Here is a 10395-nt window from a genome sequence, read left to right as displayed (position 1 = left end):
CTGATGTTGGCTTCTCCTGGCCATCTTCCAATGAAGGGGACCAGGAATCCTTGGATAAGAGGCAGATTCCAGGGCTGACGGAGGGAAAGTGCAAGATGGACTTAGGATAACTTATGCCAGGAAGAACGGCTTCAAAGGATGGGAAGGACACAGGAGCCAACTGGAAGGGGCTTAGCATGGTTAAATTCAGGACAATGTAGGCATGAGAAAGTCTATGATAATGCATTACGATTTGTTGAATCAAACAGAAATACATGGGTAAACAAACAAATGAATACATGAAGTAAATAAATAATACATGAGGAAGGAAAGCTTTTCCTTATGATAAAATGCCAACTAATAAATGCAGAAGGAAGGATGGAAATAGGAAATGACCATTTATCAACCAGCACAGTGGTTGTTGATACAAGCAGGAGACCTCAACGGGCGCTAATGCCGTGGAGTGGGATTTCTACTAGAAACAGGATATTACCTCAAAAGTCTCCTCAGAGAACATATATTAATTTCAAAGGGGAAAGGGGTGACTTTATGCTTAAGAAGCATGGTAGAGGCCCTCTTTCCGCCATCTTTCCGTGCCGCCAGAGTGGTGCGCATGAGTGTCCTGGCAGATGCTCTCAAGAGCATTAACAATGCTGAGAAGAGAGGCAAATGCCAGGTTCTTATTAGGCCATGCTCCAAAGCCATCATCCGCTTTCTCACTGTGAGGAGGAAGCATGGTTACATTGGCGAATTTGAAATCGCTGATGATCACAGAGCAGAGAAAATTGTTGTGAACCTCATGGGCAGGTTAAACAAGTGTGGAGTGATCAGTCCCAGATTTGATATACAACTGAAAGATCTAGAAAAATGGCAGAATAACCTGCTCCCGTCCCGCCAGTTTGGTTTCACTGTACTGACAGCGTCAGCTGGCATCATGGACCGTGAAGAAGCAAGACAAAAACACACAGGAGGGAAAATCCTGGGATTCTTTTTCTAGGGATGTAATATGTATGTGCAAGTAAAATGCCTCAACGGACAAAAAAAAAAAGAAAAAAAGAAGCACAGTAGAGCAGGTGACCCAGGCTAATATGCCCAGTGGTGGGAGGAGGTGACATAATGTGCCTCTTCATGGGGCAACCGAGAAGGGCATTCAGACCCTCCAGTTACCATGTGCCCTGAGGGGACACAGGAAAACCCCAAATGGACCCTGACCACGGTCCCCTTAAATTTATCAAGGTCAAAACAGGGAAACTATCAAAAGTTCTTTGAGGTTGAAGGAGGTTGAACCACAGGACCACTGAATGCAGGGCAGGATTCTGGACCCTGAGCCTGGGAAAGGCAAAGGGATATTGCTGGGAATTTGGTAGAAGTGTGCATGGGTGTGAAGCATTGCATCAGTGTTGATTTCCTGATATAGAGGCTTATCTGTTGATAATATGTGATTGTTTCCCTGTTAGTTTGTGAGATACAAAGTAGAATTTTGCAAAGTCTGCTAGAATGAGTCTTAAAAGGTAAATCTATAGTACACTTTCTTTATCTTCATCTCTGCAGCTTGCTCACAGATGATTCTGGAAGAGAGCTGATAATGGCGAGTGTGTGTATATGTAGATACAGATGAAGATAGGCTATGGGGATGGGGAGCTCTTAGAACAAATGTGGTAAAATGCTAACAGCTGGGGAATTAGGGAACATAAATCACAGGGATGTGGAAGTCCTTGGTACTAATTTTAAATTTATCTGTAAGCTAAAATTTGTTTTAAGAGAAAATGTGGGCATGGGGAATAAAACTAATTTCTTTAAAATGGAATGGCAAGTCAGGTGAAATTCTAGACTGACCTAACCAGTTTCCACTGATCCAGAGTCATATGCTTTTTTTATGAGGCATACTCAGGAAAGAGAAAGTAAAGCAACCAGAAGCAAGTGAAAAAATAAAGCCATTAAATAAGAATCAGTTTTGTCCCTTAGACCTCCTTATGAGTTGTCATCACATTATGTTCAGTGTCGATTTATATCTGTAAAAGGGTTGCTGTTCCTCAGTAAGCCAATATTAAAACTGAATTTCTGAGAACCGGATTGTTGTCGAGGTAAAGCGAACAGATTTTTACAGAACAGACTAATATCATACAGGGAAAAGGAAACGCTGATGACTGCATTGCATCTTGAGGAAATTACATTCTAACATGAATGCAACAATTTCAAATTTTCAAGATGTCATTAAGAGATGAAATGGATGTTCTCTTCTGATGTGTTCAAGAACTCATTTGAATCACTAATATCCTGTGGAGAAGTGCAAACCTCAACCTCTAGATCCGTCAAACTGACATACAACAAAATCACCGTTCCAGCCGACATGTGGTCGTCTTTTCCTTTCTGGGTCCTTCTTGTCACAGCCACAGCTCCCACCCAACCCATAACTGCATACAACACAGAAGCACAGGAACACACTCCACAAAGGGACCTCAGGATGTGAGACATGACATGGCGGTGAGTTCCTGGTAGACTCTCCAGATTTCCAGAGGCCACAAGGAAGGGCCACCACATCCTTTGGTTCCCAAGATGTGACTGGGAAATGTGAATTCTCTATCCAGTGAAAGACACTGTATGAATACAGAAGGGGGGTGGGTGCAGACATTTCAAACAAGGAAAATTATCAGAAATTGCTGCTAAGAAACCTACCTAAAGGGAATGATAGAGGAATTTCTTCATGGGGAAAGGAAATGAGAGAAGAAAACGTGGAACTTCAGAAAGGAAAAAAAGAACATTAGAAGGGGTAAAAACACGCATAGAAATATAACAGAAATATAAGTAACAGAGTAATATAAGTAAATACAATGATCTATCTTTTTCATGAGTTTTCCAAATCATTTTTGATAGGCTGAAGCACAGATTATCACACTCTCAGATGAGGTACTCAATATTTATGGATGTAGAGGAGATACTCAAATGCATATTTAAACCATGGAGGGATAAAGGGAGCCAGGTTTCTCTATGTCTCTCCAAGTGGCAAAATGCTGATACCAGTAGCCTCTGTTAGTTTAATGAGGTCTTGAAACACCAAACACACTAAGAAAATTATTCAAAGTGATACACTCAAAACACAATAAATAAATCAAAATAGAATCTAAATCTTTCGTATTTCTGATCTCTTAAAGATTTTTCATTAAATAACTTGTTGAGAAAAATGAGTATGTTTGATGCATAGCAAACTAGAAAACCAGAGAATCCTGGTGGGGGGGGTTTGGGGGAGGAAGAGAGAGAAAAACAGAGACAGATAGAGAGAGACAGAGAGACAGGGACAGCGACAGAAAGGGGACAGATTGATTTTGTATTTTCAATATAGGGTTGAGAGAAAGAAGCAGTATCATAAAAACACCACCAAAAGCATCAAAGAGCTAACACAACTGTTTTCCGAAGCAGATAATGCATAGGTTACTGGGGCAAGTGTCAAAAATAAATCTATTTTAGGGCGCCTGGGTGGCTCAGTTGGTGAAGCGACTGCCTTCGGCTCAGGTCATGATCCCGGAGTCCCGGGATCGAGTCCCACATCGGGCTCCCTGCACAGTAAGGGAGTCTGCTTCTCCCTCTGACCCTCCCCCCTCTCATGTACTCTCTCTCTCTCATTCTCTCTCTCTCAAATAAATAAATAAATCTTTAAAAAAATAAAAAAAAATAAATCTATTTTAGAGCTTTATCTTCCTTAAATGAAAACGTTTTTCTAACTCAGGGTCTTTCACTTGTCACCTCCTTTCTTCACACCTATTTATTTACCAAATCTTGTTACTTTTGCCTCAGTAAGATTTCCTGAGTGCATCCCTGCCTCTACCGCATTTCAGCTAAAGAAAGTAGAGACAAGCCCCAGCTTGAGGTCGCCTGGAAAGCTGTCGCTAGAAGCAGGATTTCCCTCCCCTCGGTGGTCTGGCTCTTTCCTCCCCGCCCTTCCAGCTGCCATGGTCACCATGTTGGTTTTCTTCCTAAGCCACATGTTTGCAGAGGATTATAGGTGGATCATTGATCCTGTACTGTGGGTTTAAATTCGAAGGTCATTTCTCTCAGACGCATTTGCATCAAGAGACTTGTTTTCCCTCATAGAAGTTTAGTTACCTGGGAAGATATGGGAGCAATATTTTGGGTTTAGAAGAGACCTTATTACATTCGCTAAAGGTACACCACCTTGTGGAGGTTGACCCACCTTGCGGCTGCCTCTGTACAGGACAGTAAGTCTTCAAGGGGATGCAGGAGATACGAGACTGAACACCACCAGGCCCACAGAACGCTGTCGACCCACTCCCTCAGCCATCCCAGAAGTGGGGACGAAAATGTCCTGTGAGCCCAGTCGACGCCATCACACATCCGTAGAACAGAAGCTGTAGTGTCCTCCACAGGCAGCAGCCCATAGACATGGCTGGTCGAGAACACAGGAGAGGACGAAGGTTAGGAAAATGTCTGCCGTTTCCTACGTGTGATGCTTTCCAATTTCCCTGTGTGGTGTGTATTTTGATATATAGCATTTCTGCAAAACAGATCTTGATTCCCTTTGGGAAAAAATAGGGTAAACCACATGTTTCGTTTGATTGTATCTTCTTGTGGAAGAAACAACTCTATCACCACATCCCAGGAGCAGCTCCCAAAAGCCAATTGTGTGATCAAAAGCATGACCCCGTCTGTGCCCTGGTCTGCCTATTCCCTGCCAGCCTCCCAGGGACGGCCTTGGCCACTGTCCTCCTTAGCACGTTTGTGCTAATCAGACCATGGGGACCATGTGAATTTTAAATTTAGAAAAACACTCAAGGCAAACATATCACTTACATAGTTGAAAATGTCGAGAAAAAAGTGTGCTGAATTTGGAAATAAGGAGGAAGAAAAAGGCCATGTGGCTTCTCCATGTCACCTAAGGCTGGGACACCGTGTCCAAAAGCCATCTGGCTTTCTTGAGCACAAAACTTTTCTTTATTTACTATTTACTGTTGGTTCAAGTCCTGACTAAAGTTTTTTTTTAATTGATATTCAGAAAACTAAATTGATTTTTTTGGTAATAAGCAAATAATTTCCTTCCAGTAGAGAATATACTCCTGAAGGCTATGGTTTCACTGCCTTGCAGAATATGATCTGGTTTTCTAAATTAGCAACTGTCCATCAAGTTTGTTTTGTGAGCTGACCATAAGCATTCCAGCTTCCTGTTTACAAATACACATCTGCAAGATAGACTCTTCCCTCAGCTGCTACTACCAGTGTAATGTAAATTATTTCTTGGGGCTTGAATGCACACCTAACTGATTTTGAGACTTCTAATACCAAGTTTTAATCATCACCCCATACAAAACTCTATCCATTCTTTCTGGCAAGCATAAAGGGAGGAAGTTATACGCAGGACTACCCAGCATCCGGGACAGTGGGAATAAGTTAACTTTTGGAGACTGCCTGTGGCAAAGGATGTTTTGCGCCGACAACTAGCTCTTCTGGAAGTGCCGTCGGCCCCCTCGTGTGCTGGTGTGGAGCATCTTGCACCGTTGATGGCAGTACGTGCCGAATTCAGGAATTATGGCGGTTCTGTCTTTGTTTCCTGCTTGGTGGGCACATCCTTCCCCTGGGTTTCGACCAGCTACAGAAAAGAAGAGAGATGACCTTTCGATTGATCTCACCTCTACTGATTGCGGTACTAAACACCACGGCCCAATGGCTCAATGAAACATCAATACAATCGAAAAGGAAGCCTATTTTGAGTAAGAGTATTCTGAAGCGTTACGCTGGGTGGGGTGGGGACTCCCCAGAGGGACACAGGGTCCAGGGCAAGGGGGCAGGGCACTGGGGGGATGTGTCCCACACTTTGAGAAGAGAGGGAGTGATTCTGTTTTCTTTGTTTTATTTCATCACCAACATTTGGCACAGTAGCTCTAATACTTCAGTTGCATTTTCTCTGTGATTCATGATAAAAGAAAGACATGAAAGAAATGCTCAGAATCACCTTCCTTTCCTGTAACCCGACAATAAAAATAATGTCTTCCCGTGAAGGCAAGGGAAAGGATGTCACATTAACCATTTGAAATGCATTCACTTTCCTGTTGATCCAGGAAACCATTCAAAGGACTATTTGATGAGAAAATTGAATGAGCAAAAGGTTAAAAACAATTGAGATTTCTCAGAATTCTAAATTCCATTTGGTATACAACTATTGTTTCTGGATGTCTCTTCTTTACTTCTATAAACCTCTACAAGGAGCTCTTTTCAGATGCAATTATTTGGTGATGGTATGTATACATATGTATGTATTATATTCCCTTTAGATATCAAGATGAGTTTTTTAAGATTTTGTTTATTTATTCATGAGAGACAGAGCGAGAGAGAGGCAGAGGGAGAAGCAGTTTCCCAAGGAGCAGGGAGCCCGATGCGGGACTCGATCCCAGGACCCTGGGATCATGACCTGAGCCAAAGGCAGACGCTTAACCATCTGAGCCACCCAGGCGCCCAATATCAAGATGATTTTTAAAGATAGAGTTTCATTTTCTGCTTAATGTAGACTACACTTTGGGTTACAATCCCCCGTCAGTCCTTGGTCCGTGCACGCACAGTGGTTCTCCCTGCAATGTGGGGGATAAGCTAGTGCAAAGTGGCACGAGCCTGTCCCAGCACACCACTCCTACCTAGGAGTCTATGCCCAGGATCTGTACTCTGCCTTCCCTCCTCTTCTTATACACTACTGAAATGATTAATTCTTTAGTGGATAGTGGAAACCAGGTACCTCTTCTGCACTTTCCAACTCGGGTGGAAAATAATACTGAGCTACATGAAAACTAGAATCATGTTGTGTGAGTTCAGATAAGAGAACACATAACAAGGCAAATCGTAAAAGTGTATCTCCCCTGAAGTGATGCCCCATTCCTAGAGCTCCCCCGGGCATAGCACCCACTGCCTCATGTGTGTTGTTCCGCTGAATCCTCAGAACTGTCCCACCAGACCCTCACTACCCTTAGTCCCATTTTGTGGAAAAACAGAAGGAAAACTGGAGCTAAATGAAGGGCAGTAGCTTGCCCAAGCTCACACAGAGAGTAGGTAACACCCCTTAATTTCAAATGGATGTCACAGACGGGAAGTTCTGTGGTTCTCAGAGGGATAAGACAATGGTTAGGACAGACTGAGAATATACGGATAAGACAGGTTTGGGACTGTGGGTAACATTTTAATGTCTAAATGAGTATATGTAGTCATCAGAGAAAAGGAATAAGTCTTATACTATATCAGTGTCTAGCGAGTATATTGCTAGATTCCTGTGTATTTTCATCTTTTACTTTTTTGCACTCACCATATCATCACCCCAATGACACAGATGGAAAAACTGAGACTTAGATGATGAAGACCAACATCTGGATTCTTGAGGGAAGGAGACAGAAAGCTGAGACATTTACTGGAGACATGCTTAAGGCTCGGCAAGACTTATGGATTTTGTCCTGAGCGAGAGAAGTAGGAAATTAGTGTAGACATTTAAGCAGAATCATTAAATATTTAGATGACCATTAAGCTGCAATTCCAAGTTCCCACTGAAGTTCAAGGATTCGTTCTCAATGTTACATCCCCCTCTGGGTAGCTTTCTTTGGGGGCATGAGTCAGACTTTTTCACCCATGGCATTAGTTCATTAGTCCCTAAATATTCTTCTAGAGCATGTTCAGAGATCAAATATTGCTGCCATTCCTCCAAGCTCCCCATAGTTTTTTTTTTTTTTTCATTTACTTAAAACCTACAGTTTCCTAGAAGAGAAGACAGAAATTCAGGAGAGCAAACAAGCAAAGAGTCACAAGAGCCAAAGACATTCCAGAACAGGTATCTGCAAATCCTGGGGCTTTCTCCTGCACTGTCAGCCTTAGCCTTGAGGGGCGCATGAGAGAGTTGAACAGAAAGAAGATAAAGACAAGTTACCTACACAAGATAATCATACAAAACACATTTTTTTTGAACATTGTTAGTCGTCGTTATGTGTAATGTGAATTTGAAGATTGAAACGTTGATCGAAATGTACCGACGATCAGACACCATGCCGAGTACTTATGTGATTTACTCTGCACTACATCCTATGATGTCGGTGTAACTCTTAGGTCTGTTTTAAAAAGATGCGACCCAGAGAAGGTGAATGAGTTGCCCAGGATCACACAGTCTGCAAATTCCGGAGCATACTTGGGAGCTCTGTAGCATTATCTCGCTCACACGCTAGGCTATACCCATACTTTCTCCACGGCTCAGTTCCACAAAACCAAACTAGTGAAACCTTGCCACAAAATAATTTTGAATACCTTTCTAGCCTTCACATCCGATATCTACCTTTCACTCCTGACTGTTCCCTCTTACCTTGGTTTACTGCAGTCTGCCAAACAAATAAAAGCGGGTCAACGGTAGTAGTTCTTCATGGCAACACCACTGCAGTAGAAAGGAGAGAACATGTAACGGGCAGGAGACAGAGGGTGGGGCAGGGGCAGGTGAGAACCTGGCACCTCCTCTGCGTGAGCAGAGGCAGCAACACACACAGTGCTGACTGTCTCCGCGGCCGCGCTCCACACCCGCACCCTCAGGAAAAATGAAGACACAGCGGCTGCTGGGCAAAACCCAAAACCCTGGAGAGGGAGGGAGCCCTTTCAAAATGGGAAGCCAACCGCCATCATGAGTTATGAAAAGAAGAACCAGTTCCAGGAGAAAAAAAAAATTAAACCTTACACCTGAACCAACAGGTAGCTACACCTTCCATCACCATCAGACATCACCCAGAATCACATGGGGAACTGAGACGAGGACAGTGTGCTTGTTAAAATGTCGTTTTTCTCAGCAGCAAAAAATTAGAGAGAAGAACATGAGAGTTAGATATATCTCAATAGCTACCTCTTGAAACATTGCTTTTCTTATTATAATTTATTACAGATCCTGTTTTAGATCTCTGTGTGTTTCTTAAATGTATTTACATGCTGCATTGGACCATCTTGAACAAACAATAAAATACTCCCTTTTCTCCATTGGAAGTGAATTTTTTCATTTTACTTGGCCAACACTAACTCTTGGAAGAATCCAAGATTTTGAAAGAACACGCAGCTGGCCTTGAATACTGTGCCCATCCATCTAACCGACACGAGGACTGAGCTAATTGTGGCATGTTTGGTGGTGAATGGAGTCATACTATGTTTTTGTTTTTATGAGGTTTAGAAACTAGCAAGAAAGACGTACTTTAAAAAAGTAATTATAACAAACTGTAAAGAGTATCACAACGGGGGCTTGCGTGGCACAAGCCCCCAAGGGGCCCATGTGAGTATAGAAGTCATGGAAGGAGTGCCATTCTGAGAACAGGGTATTTGAGCTGAAGCTGGATTAATTAACCATTTGGAAGCAGAGCTTATGGCAGAGTGTGAGAACCAAGTGAAGTCTAACATCTGGATTCTTGAGGAAAAGAGACAGAAAGCTGAGACATTTACCGGGGACATGCTTAAGGCTTGACAAGACTTACGGATTTTGTCGTGAGAGAGAAGTAGGAAATTAGTGTAGACATTTAAACAGAACGGTATCAGATTTCTATTGGAAAGAGGATTTGGACAATGATGCAGGGAACGTGTCATGGTAGTTCCTAGGGATACAGCTGGAAGGTTGTGGAATCTGTTCAGATGAGGGGGAGATAGTAAATCAGAGGAAGATAGGGCAGGGGGGTTGACAAGAAAGGGATTTTTTTAATGAGAATTTAATAAGGTAATGAATAAACATGTCTGCCCATCAGACAGTACATGAATCAGTAATTCAATAGATGTTACCCTCTTGTTGAATAGTGTCTCATGCATACTATCAACAATTGCTAGTGAATATTGAGCAAAGATTTTGTGCCAAGTATTGTGCTAAAATGTTTGCATGCCTTGGCTTAATCTTTGTTATTTTCATCAGTGTAATTAGGATATCTCTAGGTTTGAATTTTGAATCCATTAGGGTCTGATCTACCTAGAATTCATTGAGCTTCTTGGATCTCTGCATGAATATTTGTCATCAAATATTTTTTTTCTATTGCTTTATATTTCTCTCCTCCTTCTGGGACTCCACTCATGCATCGGGGAGGTCTGCTTGATGGAGTCCTGCAGGCTTCTGAATCTCTGTGCACTTTTCTTCCCTCTTTTTCATTTCAGCTCCCAACACTGGACCATCTCTATTGACTTAGCCTCCCGTTCTGCAAGCTCAAATAGGTCATTGGGCCCCTCTAAGTTAAATTTTCATTTACATTACTATATTTTTCAATTCCAGATTTTTTAATTTTGTTCTATTTATAATTTATATGTCAATATTCTCTATTCGGTGAGACATGTTTTATTTTATTTTATTATAATTTGCTAGACATACTTCCCTTTACTTCTTTGAAGATATTTATGATAGTTTATTGAAAGCTTTTGTCTACTACGTCAGGTGCA

At 42.1% G+C, this 10395-nt stretch overlaps 1 pseudogene; it reads left to right on the top strand.

Moving 5' to 3' along the window:
- Positions 1-592: 592 nt before the first annotated feature.
- Positions 593-976, top strand: LOC114217683 (small ribosomal subunit protein uS8 pseudogene; annotated as a pseudogene).
- Positions 977-10395: the final 9419 nt, after the last annotated feature.

Source organism: Eumetopias jubatus, unplaced genomic scaffold (genome assembly GCF_037043125.1).
Source record: "Eumetopias jubatus isolate StellerSeaLion01/CBP00866 unplaced genomic scaffold, mEumJub1_p1.0 scaffold_8, whole genome shotgun sequence".
Classification (NCBI taxonomy): Eukaryota; Metazoa; Chordata; class Mammalia; order Carnivora; family Otariidae; genus Eumetopias; species Eumetopias jubatus.
Note: the sequence above shows the minus strand (reverse complement) of the source record. Positions and strands in the feature narration are given on the sequence as shown.